Here is a 9,965-nt window from a genome sequence, read left to right on the forward strand (position 1 = left end):
ACCTATATGGTTGCAAGTTCAAACATTCTACAATGGTGTGAACCCATCGACAAGGCAAATGATTGATGCAGCAGCCGGAGGAACCATCAACAACAAAACACCTGAAAAGGCTTACGAATTTATTGAAGAGATGTCACTGAATAACTATCAGTGGCATGTCATAAGGACTAAGCCAACTAAAACAGCAGACATTTATAACATCGATTCGGTTACTATGCTGTCAAACTTGGTAGAACTTTTAAATAAAAAGATTGATGGTTTACACACAGGTACATCCAGTAATGAGGTGCGAGACGAATGGAGGACGACATGCACAGAGTATCAACCCTTCAACCTTAGCATCGAGGAGGAACAAGTCCAATATATGGGTAACAATAACTCTAGATCCAAAAATAACCCATATAGTAACACTTATAATGCAGGTTGGAGGAACCATCCTAATTTCTCATGGGGCGGTCAAGGAAATAAAAGACCACAACATCTTTCGGGTTTTCAACAACCACCCTATCAATAGGAAAAGAAATCGAACCTTGAAGAGATGCAGTCTAAATTTATTTCGGTGTCAGAAACTCGTTTCCAGAATACTGAGACGGCATTTAAAAATCAACAAGCGTTGATCCAAGGGCTCGAAACTCAGATAGGCCAGCTGTCCAAACTAAACTCTGAACGACCACAAGGTAGGTTGCCAAGTAATACTAAACCTAACCCAAAGGAACAACTCAACGCGATTAATATTCAAGATGAAGAAGGATTCATTGAGCCTGAGCCAGAACCGAGGCAAGAAACTGTGGTGAGCAGTGGTCAAGGTGAGGTAGGTCATAATAAAAACAAATCAGTAAATGTTGAATATAAACCTTGTGTGCCATACCCCAATGCGACAAGGAAAGACCGCTCAGATGAACAATTTGGTAAATTCCTTAAACTCTTAAAAAAATACATATTAACTTAGCGTTTATTGAAACTCTATCACAGATGCCAAACGCAATGACATTTTTAAAGGAGCTTTTAGCAAATAAACAGAAGTTGGACGAGGCGTCACATGTGGAGCTAAACGCAGTTTGCTCAGGTATTCTACAAAATAAACTACCCAACAAACTAAAAGATCCAGGTAGTTTTACGATTCCTTGCTTAATTGGTAGTTTAGATGTTAATAATGCATTAGCTGATTTATGGGCTAGTATTAATGTCATGCCCTACAAAATGTTCAACCAATTAGGTCCTGAGAAACCCAAATAGACTAGGATGAGCATTCAATTAGCAGATAAAACTCTAAGATTTCCTAGGGGTATTATTGAAGATGTGCTAGTTAAAATCGATAAATTTATATTTCCAGTTGACTTCATTGTTCTAAACATAGAGGAGGATAGCAACACTCCTTTGATTTTAGGACGGCCCTTTTTAACAATTTCTAAAATGATTATTGATGTTGGCACAGGTGAGCTCACACTCCGTGTTGGAGACGAAACAATCACCATTCAAGCTCGCAATTCTGGCAACACATCAGAAATTGAAGGTGATCGTCTAAACCATTTTACTAAAACTGATAATATGGTGCAACCTACTTTGCAGGAAATGAATCTGATAGAAGTACATGAGCCATTCTCAAGTAGTAGCAGATGACCTATTCATGAATATCGAAGCCTACAAATCAAAGAGCTAGATGAATGACATACACATAAACCAAGAACACACGATAAACCAAAACTATGCTAAAACGAGCTCAATACCTGCCCAAATCAACTTAAGGTTAGAGATAAAGTATTATTAGATGCCGTAAATCCTCACATTGTCACATTGCCATATTGTCCCTCTTACGGTACTTAGCATTTTCCTAATCAGAACAGTCGAGGTAAGTCATCCTAAATTCGGCACTTTTAAGGTAAACAACACCTATCTAAAACCTTATTTTGATGAGAATGATAGCAAGAATGAGGAGTATAAACTCCTCGAACCACCATGACCATTCAATGGAGAGGTAAGTCGAGCTTAGAATATAAATAAGTGCTTCTCGGGAGGTAACCCAAGCACTAATTGTATTAACTTCTTTCAATTTTAGTGTTTAACACCTAACTTACTAACGGAGCTCTTGAATACAGGTTTACTACACAGACACGGCCAAGCACACGGGCATGCTTATGACCATGTTGAAACAGGGCAAAGATTTTCCCAACACGGGCTACGACAAATCGCCACGGCCGTGTGACATGGCCGTGGGTGAACCTGCCAAAACAGCACGGGCGTTCGGCACGATCAGCTTGATTGAGCTCCTTCACTACAAGAAAATAGACTTTTAGCGGCGCTTTTTTTAGCCTTTAGCGGCGTTTTTAAGTGCCACTAAAACTATTTGTGGCATTTTTACTAGCGCAACAAGAAAGTCATGGCTTTTAGCGGCGTTTGTGGGAAAAGTGCAGCTAAAAGTCATGGCTTTTGCGTTTGTTGGGAAAGCGTCGCCAAAAGTCATTGCTTTTAGCGGCGTTTGTGGGAAAGCACCGCCAAAAGTCATGGCTTTTAGCGGCATTTGTGGGAAAGCGCCGCCAAAAGTCATGGCTTTTAGCGGCGTTTGTGGGAAAAACGCAGCTAAAAGTCATTACCTTAGCAGCACTTTTCCGCAGCTATAAAATAGACCTTTAGCGGCGCTTTTCCCACAAATGTCGCTAAAGAATATAGCCTTTAAAAACATTATTTTAATTAAATAATATTTATTTCTATGATAAATATTATATTATGTTTAAATTTTAAAATTTGAACCTTAAACTATACACTTTTAAAGATAAATAAAAATATTAATTAAATTAAATTTCCTATTAGATTTTAAACTTCAAAACTAAATATAAAAGATTAATAAATTTAAATTAACGAAACAATAACATTAATCGAATTAAAAAAAAAAGACAATGAAGAAATTAAGGGTCAAACATTAGCTCCAATAATTGTTCAAAATATAAGACAGCTACATTCAAATAGAAACTAAATAACAACTAAAGCATCCAATAGAACATAATTTCACTCTTCATCACTAAATGTTTCCTCGTAAACATGGCTTCATCCAAAATAAAACCTCATACCATTACAATTTGCCTTTTAAGTAGAAACTGCTGCAACCTTCTTTCTTGGTGCTGCTTCAGTACTTATACATCACCCCCAATCAAAAATAAGAACATTTTGAAAGAAAAAAAAGACAAAATTTATTACAAGAACAGAAATACGCAATGGAACTAAAATCAAAAAGCAATGAGCCTAAGGACATTAGCATTTTCCTACCTTTCCTGAAACCTTTCTTGAACCTGCGAGGACCGTGACAAAGATACCTTTATACACTGGGGATGGATATGTTAGCCTCATCTCATTGAAACCAATAGCTAGAAATACAAATAATCACACAAGTTAAAAAACCCAAAATAAGTACTTAAACACTTCAATTTGCAACATTTAAGCACTTCAATTTACAGCATTTAAACACTTCAATTTGCAACATTCAAACACTTCAATTTCCAGCACTTTAACACTTCAATTTGCAGCACTTTAACATCTCAATTAACAACATTTAAACACCTCAATTATAGCGATAAAACATCTCAATGTCTAGCAACTAAACACTGCAATTTGCAGTACTTAAATACTTCAATTTGCAACATTTAAGCACTTCAATTTACAGCATTTAAACACTTCAATTTGCAGCATTCAAACACTTCAATTTGCAGCACTTTAACACTTCAATTCACAGCATTTAAGCACTTCAATTTGCAGCACTTTTACATCTCAATTAACAACATTTATACACCTCAATTACAGTGATAAAACATCTCAATGTCCAGCAACTAAACACTTCAATTTGTAGTACTTAAACACTTCAATTTGCAACATTTAAGCACTTCAATTTACAGCATTTAAACACTTCAATTTCCAGCATTCAAACACTTCAATTTCCAGCACTTTAACACTTCAATTTACAGCATTTAAACACTTCAATTTGCAGCACTTATACATTTCAATTAACAACATTTATACACCTCAATTACAGCGATAAAACATCTCAATGTCCAGCAACTAAACACTTCAATTTGCAGTACCTAAACACTTCAATTTGCAACATTTAAGCACATCAATTTACAGCATTTAAACACTTCAATTTATAGCATTCAAACACTTCAATTTGCAGCACTTTAACACTTCAATTTTCAGCATTTAAGCACTTCAATTTGCAGCACTTTAACATCTCAATTAACAACATTTATACACCTCAATTAGAGCGATAAAACATCTCCATGTCCAGCAACTAAACACTTAAATTTTCAGTACCTAAACACTTCAATTTGCAACATTTAAGCACTTCAATTTACAGCATTTAAACACTTCAATTTACAGCATTCAAACACTTCAATTTGCAGCACTTTAACACTTCAATTTACAGCATTTAAGCACTTCAATTTGTAGCACTTTTACATCAAAATTAACAACATTTATACACCTGAATTACAGCGATAAAACATCTCAATGTCCAGCAACTAAACACTTTAATTTATAGTACTTAAACACTTCAATTTGCAACATTTAAGCACTTCAATTTACAGCATTTAAACACTTCAATTTGCAGCATTCAAACACTTCAATTTGCAGCACTTTAACACTTCAATTTACAGCATTTAAGCACTTCAATTTGCAGCACTTTTACATCTCAATTAACAACATTTATACACCTCAATTACAGCGATAAAACATCTCAATGTCCAGCAACTAAACACTTCAATTTGCAGTACTTAAACACTTCAATTTGCAACATTTAAGCACTTCAATTTACAGCATTTAAACACTTCAATTTGCAGCATTCAAACACTTCAATTTGCAGCACTTTAACACTTCAATTTACAGCATTTAAGCACTTCAATTTTCAGCACTTTTACATCTCAATTAACAACATTTATACACCTCAATTACAGCGATAAAACATCTCAATGTCCAGCAACTAAACACTTTAATTTGCAGTACTTAAACACTTCTATTTGCAACATTTAAGCACTTCAATTTATAGCATTTAAACACTTCAATTTGCAGCATTCAAACACTTCAATTTGCAGCACTTTAACACTTCAATTTACAACATTTAAGCACTTCAATTTGTAGCACTTTTACATCTCAATTAACAACATTTATACACCTCAATTACAGCGATAAAACATCTCAATGTCCAGCAACTAAACACTTCAATTTGCAGTACTTAAACACTTCAATTTGCAACATTTAAGCACTTCAATTTACAGCATTTAAACACTTCAATTTGCAGCATTCAAACACTTCAATTTGCAGCACTTTAACACTTCAATTTACAGCATTTAAGCACTTCAATTTGCAGCACTTTTACATCTCAATTAACAACATTTATACACCTCAATTACAGCGATAAAACATCTCAATGTCCAGCAACTAAACACTTCAATTTGCAGTACTTAAACACTTCTATTTGCAACATTTAAGCACTTCAATTTATAGCATTTAAACACTTCAATTTGCAGCATTCAAACACTTCAGTTTGCAGCACTTTAACACTTCAATTTTCAGCATTTAAGCACTTCAATTTGCAGCACTTTTACATCTCAATTAACAACATTTATACACCCCAATTACAGCGATAAAACATCTCAATGTCCAGCAACTGAACACTACAATTTGCAGTACTTAAACACTTCAATTTGCAACATTTAAACACTTCAGTTTGCAGCACTTTAACACTTCAATTTTCAGCATTTAAGCACTTCAATTTGCAGCACTTTTACATCTCAATTAACAACATTTATACACCCCAATTACAGCGATAAAACATCTCAATGTCCAGCAACTAAACACTACAATTTGCAGTACTTAAACACTTCAATTTGCAACATTTAAACCCTTCAATTTACAGCATTTAAACACTTCAATTTGCAGCATTCAAACACTTCAATTTGCAGCACTTTAACACTTCAATTTACAGCATTTAAGCACGTCAATTTGCAGCACTTTTACATCTCAATTAACAACATTTATACACCTCAGTTACAGCGATAAAACATCTCAATGTCCAGCAACTAAACATTTCAATTTGCAGTACTTAAACACTTCAATTTGCAACATTTAAGCACATCAATTTACAGCATTCAAACACTTCAATTTATAGCATTCAAACACTTCAATTTGCAGCACTTTAACACTTCAATTTACAGCATTTAATCACTTCAATTTGCAGCACTTTAACATCTCAATTAACAACATTTATACACCTCAATTACAGCGATAAAACATCTCCATGTCCAGCAACTAAACACTTCAAATTTCAGTACTTAAACACTTAAATTTGCAACATTTAAGCACTTCAATTTACAGCATTTAAACACTTCAATTTACAGCATTCAAACACTTCAATTTGCAGCACTTTAACACTTCAATTTACATCATTTAAGCACTTCAATTTGCAGCACTTTAACATCTCAATTAACAACATTTATACACGTCAATTACAGCGTTAAAACATCTCAATGTCCAGCAACTAAACACTTCAATTTTCAACATTTAAGCACTTCAATTTACAGTATTTAAACACTTCAATTTACAGCATTCAAACACTTCAATTTACAGCATTTAAGCACTTCAATTTGCAGCACTTTAACATCTCAATTAACAACATTTATACACCTCAATTACAGCGATAAAACATCTCCATGTCCAGCAACTAAACACTTCAATTTTCAATACTTAAACACTTCAATTTGCAACATTTAAGACTTCAATTTACAACATTTAAACACTTCAATTTACAGCATTCAAACACTTCAATTTGCAACTCTTTAACACTTCAATTTACAGCATTTAAGCACTTCAATTTGCAGCACTTTAACATCTCAATTAACAACATTTATACACCTCAATTACAGCGAGAAAACATCTCAATATCCAACAACTAAACACTTCAATTTGCAGTACTTAAACACTTCAATTTGCAACATTTAAGCACTTCAATTTACAGCATTTAAACATTTCAATTTACAGCATTCAAACACTTCAATTTGTAGCACTTTAACACCTCAATTAACAATATTTATTCAATTATATAATTAAAACAACAATATAATACATAAACTCATATATGACTTTGAAGCTTAAAAATCAAACTAAACTGTTCCATACCCCAAAAACAGCAAAAGAATCAACTTTCCACAACCCATAACCCTAGATATTCAAATATGGAAAAAAGTTCAATAAATAAGATTGATAAGACCATCAACTCTAACAAAAAAAAAAGCTAAAACTTAGCTTCATTAACCAAAACAACCCCGAAAATATATGAAGAATTCATTATAGAACTCAACTTTGACAACCCAATTCTAGAAAGAATATACACAATGAGTAAACAGAAAAAAAAAGGAGAAAATATTGTACCTTGCACTTGTTGAGGTTGATTTCATTACTTCCAGCCATTTCTCTTTCTCTAAACACTCAAAAACAAAACCCAAAAGCTTAAAACAGATCCTTGAGAATAACAAATCAAAAACTCACAATTCATTTCCCAAACCCAAATAAATAAAAAGTAAAAAAAAACTAATAAAGATGTTAATCTGATCTTATTCCCTTGTTTTCCACTTCAAAAGATCCCTCCTTTTGTTTTTCTGCCGTTAGAGCTTATTATCAAGAGAAAAGATAAACAGCTTAAAAATCTCTTCAAAAGGAAACAAAGAGAGAGTAAACGATAAAAGATGAACCATCCGCATTGCAATTGAACAGAGAGAGAAGGGGGTTATATGTGTGTCGTGTGGAATGAGTGAAGGATAGGAAAGGTGGCGCAGATTAGAAGACAGGAAAGATAAATGCTAAAATATACACAAGGTGAAATGTGGAAATGAGTGATACCAAGTAGTAAACAAGAGCAAAATCACAAGGGTTTTCCCCTATTGAACCACTTTTATTCCTAACCATTTTGCACAAATTTCATCATCAGAGGAAGAAATAAAATCAATACCTTGTAGTGCATTTCTCAAATTACACACTGTATAAAAACTTCTCCTATAAATTTTGCAGATAATATCTCCACCAATGGAAGCAGTTACAGCTTCAAAGGCAGGCCATTATCTAGAACTGAAGGTCTGAAATTGGGATCCTAAATAAACCTTAATCTCGTAATTGTCAAATTGTAAAACATCTGCTAAAAAGAATGATGCATCCCCTTAGTTGACTCCAGCATTTATGAAATTCAGAGTTGACCTTCCAAGTACAAAATTGATGCAGCAAATGACCTTACAACAATTTTTTTTTTGTTATAATTAAAATATCCAAATATTCATTTTACGGTTGACAAAGATCCTTTCAGGTTCATAGCTACCCTTCATATTCTACCTTATACTCTACCTGGACAACTTGGTAATTACATCTAATGATCACTGTTAAACAAAAGTTTTAAGACTCAAAGAATCCTAGCAGGCACATAATATAAGTAAATAATTTAAATGAACTATATTATCCATCTAACATATATAAAGAAGGTTGTATGAAGAACCTTTTCTCTATATGGCAAGAGATTACGGAGGGTGTCCAGGTGAGCATTAATCCTTTCTCTCCTCCTCCTCTCAGCTTCGCTATGACTCTTTAAAGCCGCTATAACTTTCTCTTCTGCCACGCTATTCTTCCCAACCTTCACCGGTGACTTCACCACCAGTTCACTTTTCTCATTATCCAAAACCAAGGACTGTGAAATCCCATTGCATGGACCCAAATCACGGGAAAAGGGATCGAGGAAACCAGAATAATAATTCCCAGATAAAAAAATGTTGTCCTTGAAATAGTAAGCAGCCATATAAAAACTCACACAAAAATAAAAAGAAAGCTAAACGAAGTTGTATGAGAGTATTCAAAAACAACAGAGGGAGCAAAAACAAAACAAAACAAGAACAATATGGGTTTTTGGGGATTTCAGTGAATATTCAAGAGGGAGCAAACAACAGAGGGAAGAACAAGAGTATTTGTTTTCTCAAATTGCAAAATTCAAAAAAACAAGAATCGATTTATCTCTGAGCACAAAGAGAACTGAACAAATGAAATTACTTTATAGCTTTTTCAAGCATACCAATAACACACTCTCGAGTCTGAACCCTTAGAACACTGTCAACTGTAGTAAAATTAACGATCAGGGAAAGTGTTTTCGAAGACTAAAGAGGTCTATTCCCGATGGCATATAAATTGAAAAGAAAGCCCATTTGAAGATATAGTTATTAATATGAAAATTACAAGTAAAAACAGTGATAATAAACAAAGAAAGAGAGGGCTACCGATAGCAGATGTCAACAGAGATACAACAGCGGGCTACCGACAGAGATACAGCAGCGGGCTACCGACAGAGATGCAGAGGGCTACCGATTTGAGGAAATTGGGGGAAAAAATAAAGGGAATCGGGGTAGGGGAGAAATGGTTTGGGAAAAATAAAATGGGGAAAAAAAGAGAAGAAATTTCAAGTGAAATTTTAGGATTTCTTTAGGGATGGGGGAGGGAACCGATTTTGGGAAAAGAAAGGAGGGAAAAAAAGAAAGATTTCTTGTCAAATTTTGGGATTTCGGGGGAAGGGGGGAACGAAAAAGTCTAATGCATTTTAGGTAACAAGACGGTACCGTTTTGTGTAAAAAATTTTGTGGCGTTTTTTATAAAAAACGCCACTATTGCTTACTTTTTGCGCAATTTTTAATAAAAACGCCACAAAAAGTCATTTTTCCACCTTTTTGCTCTGCTAAAAATTCTTTATTTTATTTTAATATATATAAACTTTATCATTCTCTCTTAAATAATTTAAACTATATTTAATTATATGTATATACCTAAATTTTGATAGAGATATATCTCAATATTATATATGAATTTTAGTTTAATGTGTAATTGTAGACGTAAAATTCTAATTGTGGTTTAAATGTATAGTTGAAACTTTAATTTTGATTTAATCATACACGTTTTAA

General features: G+C 33.7%; 1 long non-coding RNA gene across 2 annotated transcripts; it reads right to left on the bottom strand.

Moving 5' to 3' along the window:
- Positions 1 to 2,846: 2,846 nt before the first annotated feature.
- On the bottom strand, positions 2,847 to 9,597 carry LOC108480214 (uncharacterized). Of its 2 annotated transcripts, XR_008272839.1 has the most exons (4): positions 9,291 to 9,597; positions 8,522 to 8,710; positions 7,411 to 7,459; positions 2,847 to 3,359 (listed from the first exon to the last, which is right to left on the bottom strand). It is a non-coding gene; the product is annotated as an uncharacterized LOC108480214 (long non-coding RNA). The 2 variants fall into 2 exon arrangements; XR_001870574.2 differs by lacking the exon at positions 8,522 to 8,710 and having other exon boundaries at positions 9,291 to 9,596.
- Positions 9,598 to 9,965: the final 368 nt, after the last annotated feature.

The sequence above is a fragment of the Gossypium arboreum genome, chromosome 10, assembly GCF_025698485.1.
Source record: "Gossypium arboreum isolate Shixiya-1 chromosome 10, ASM2569848v2, whole genome shotgun sequence".
NCBI lineage: Eukaryota > Viridiplantae > Streptophyta > Magnoliopsida > Malvales > Malvaceae > Gossypium > Gossypium arboreum.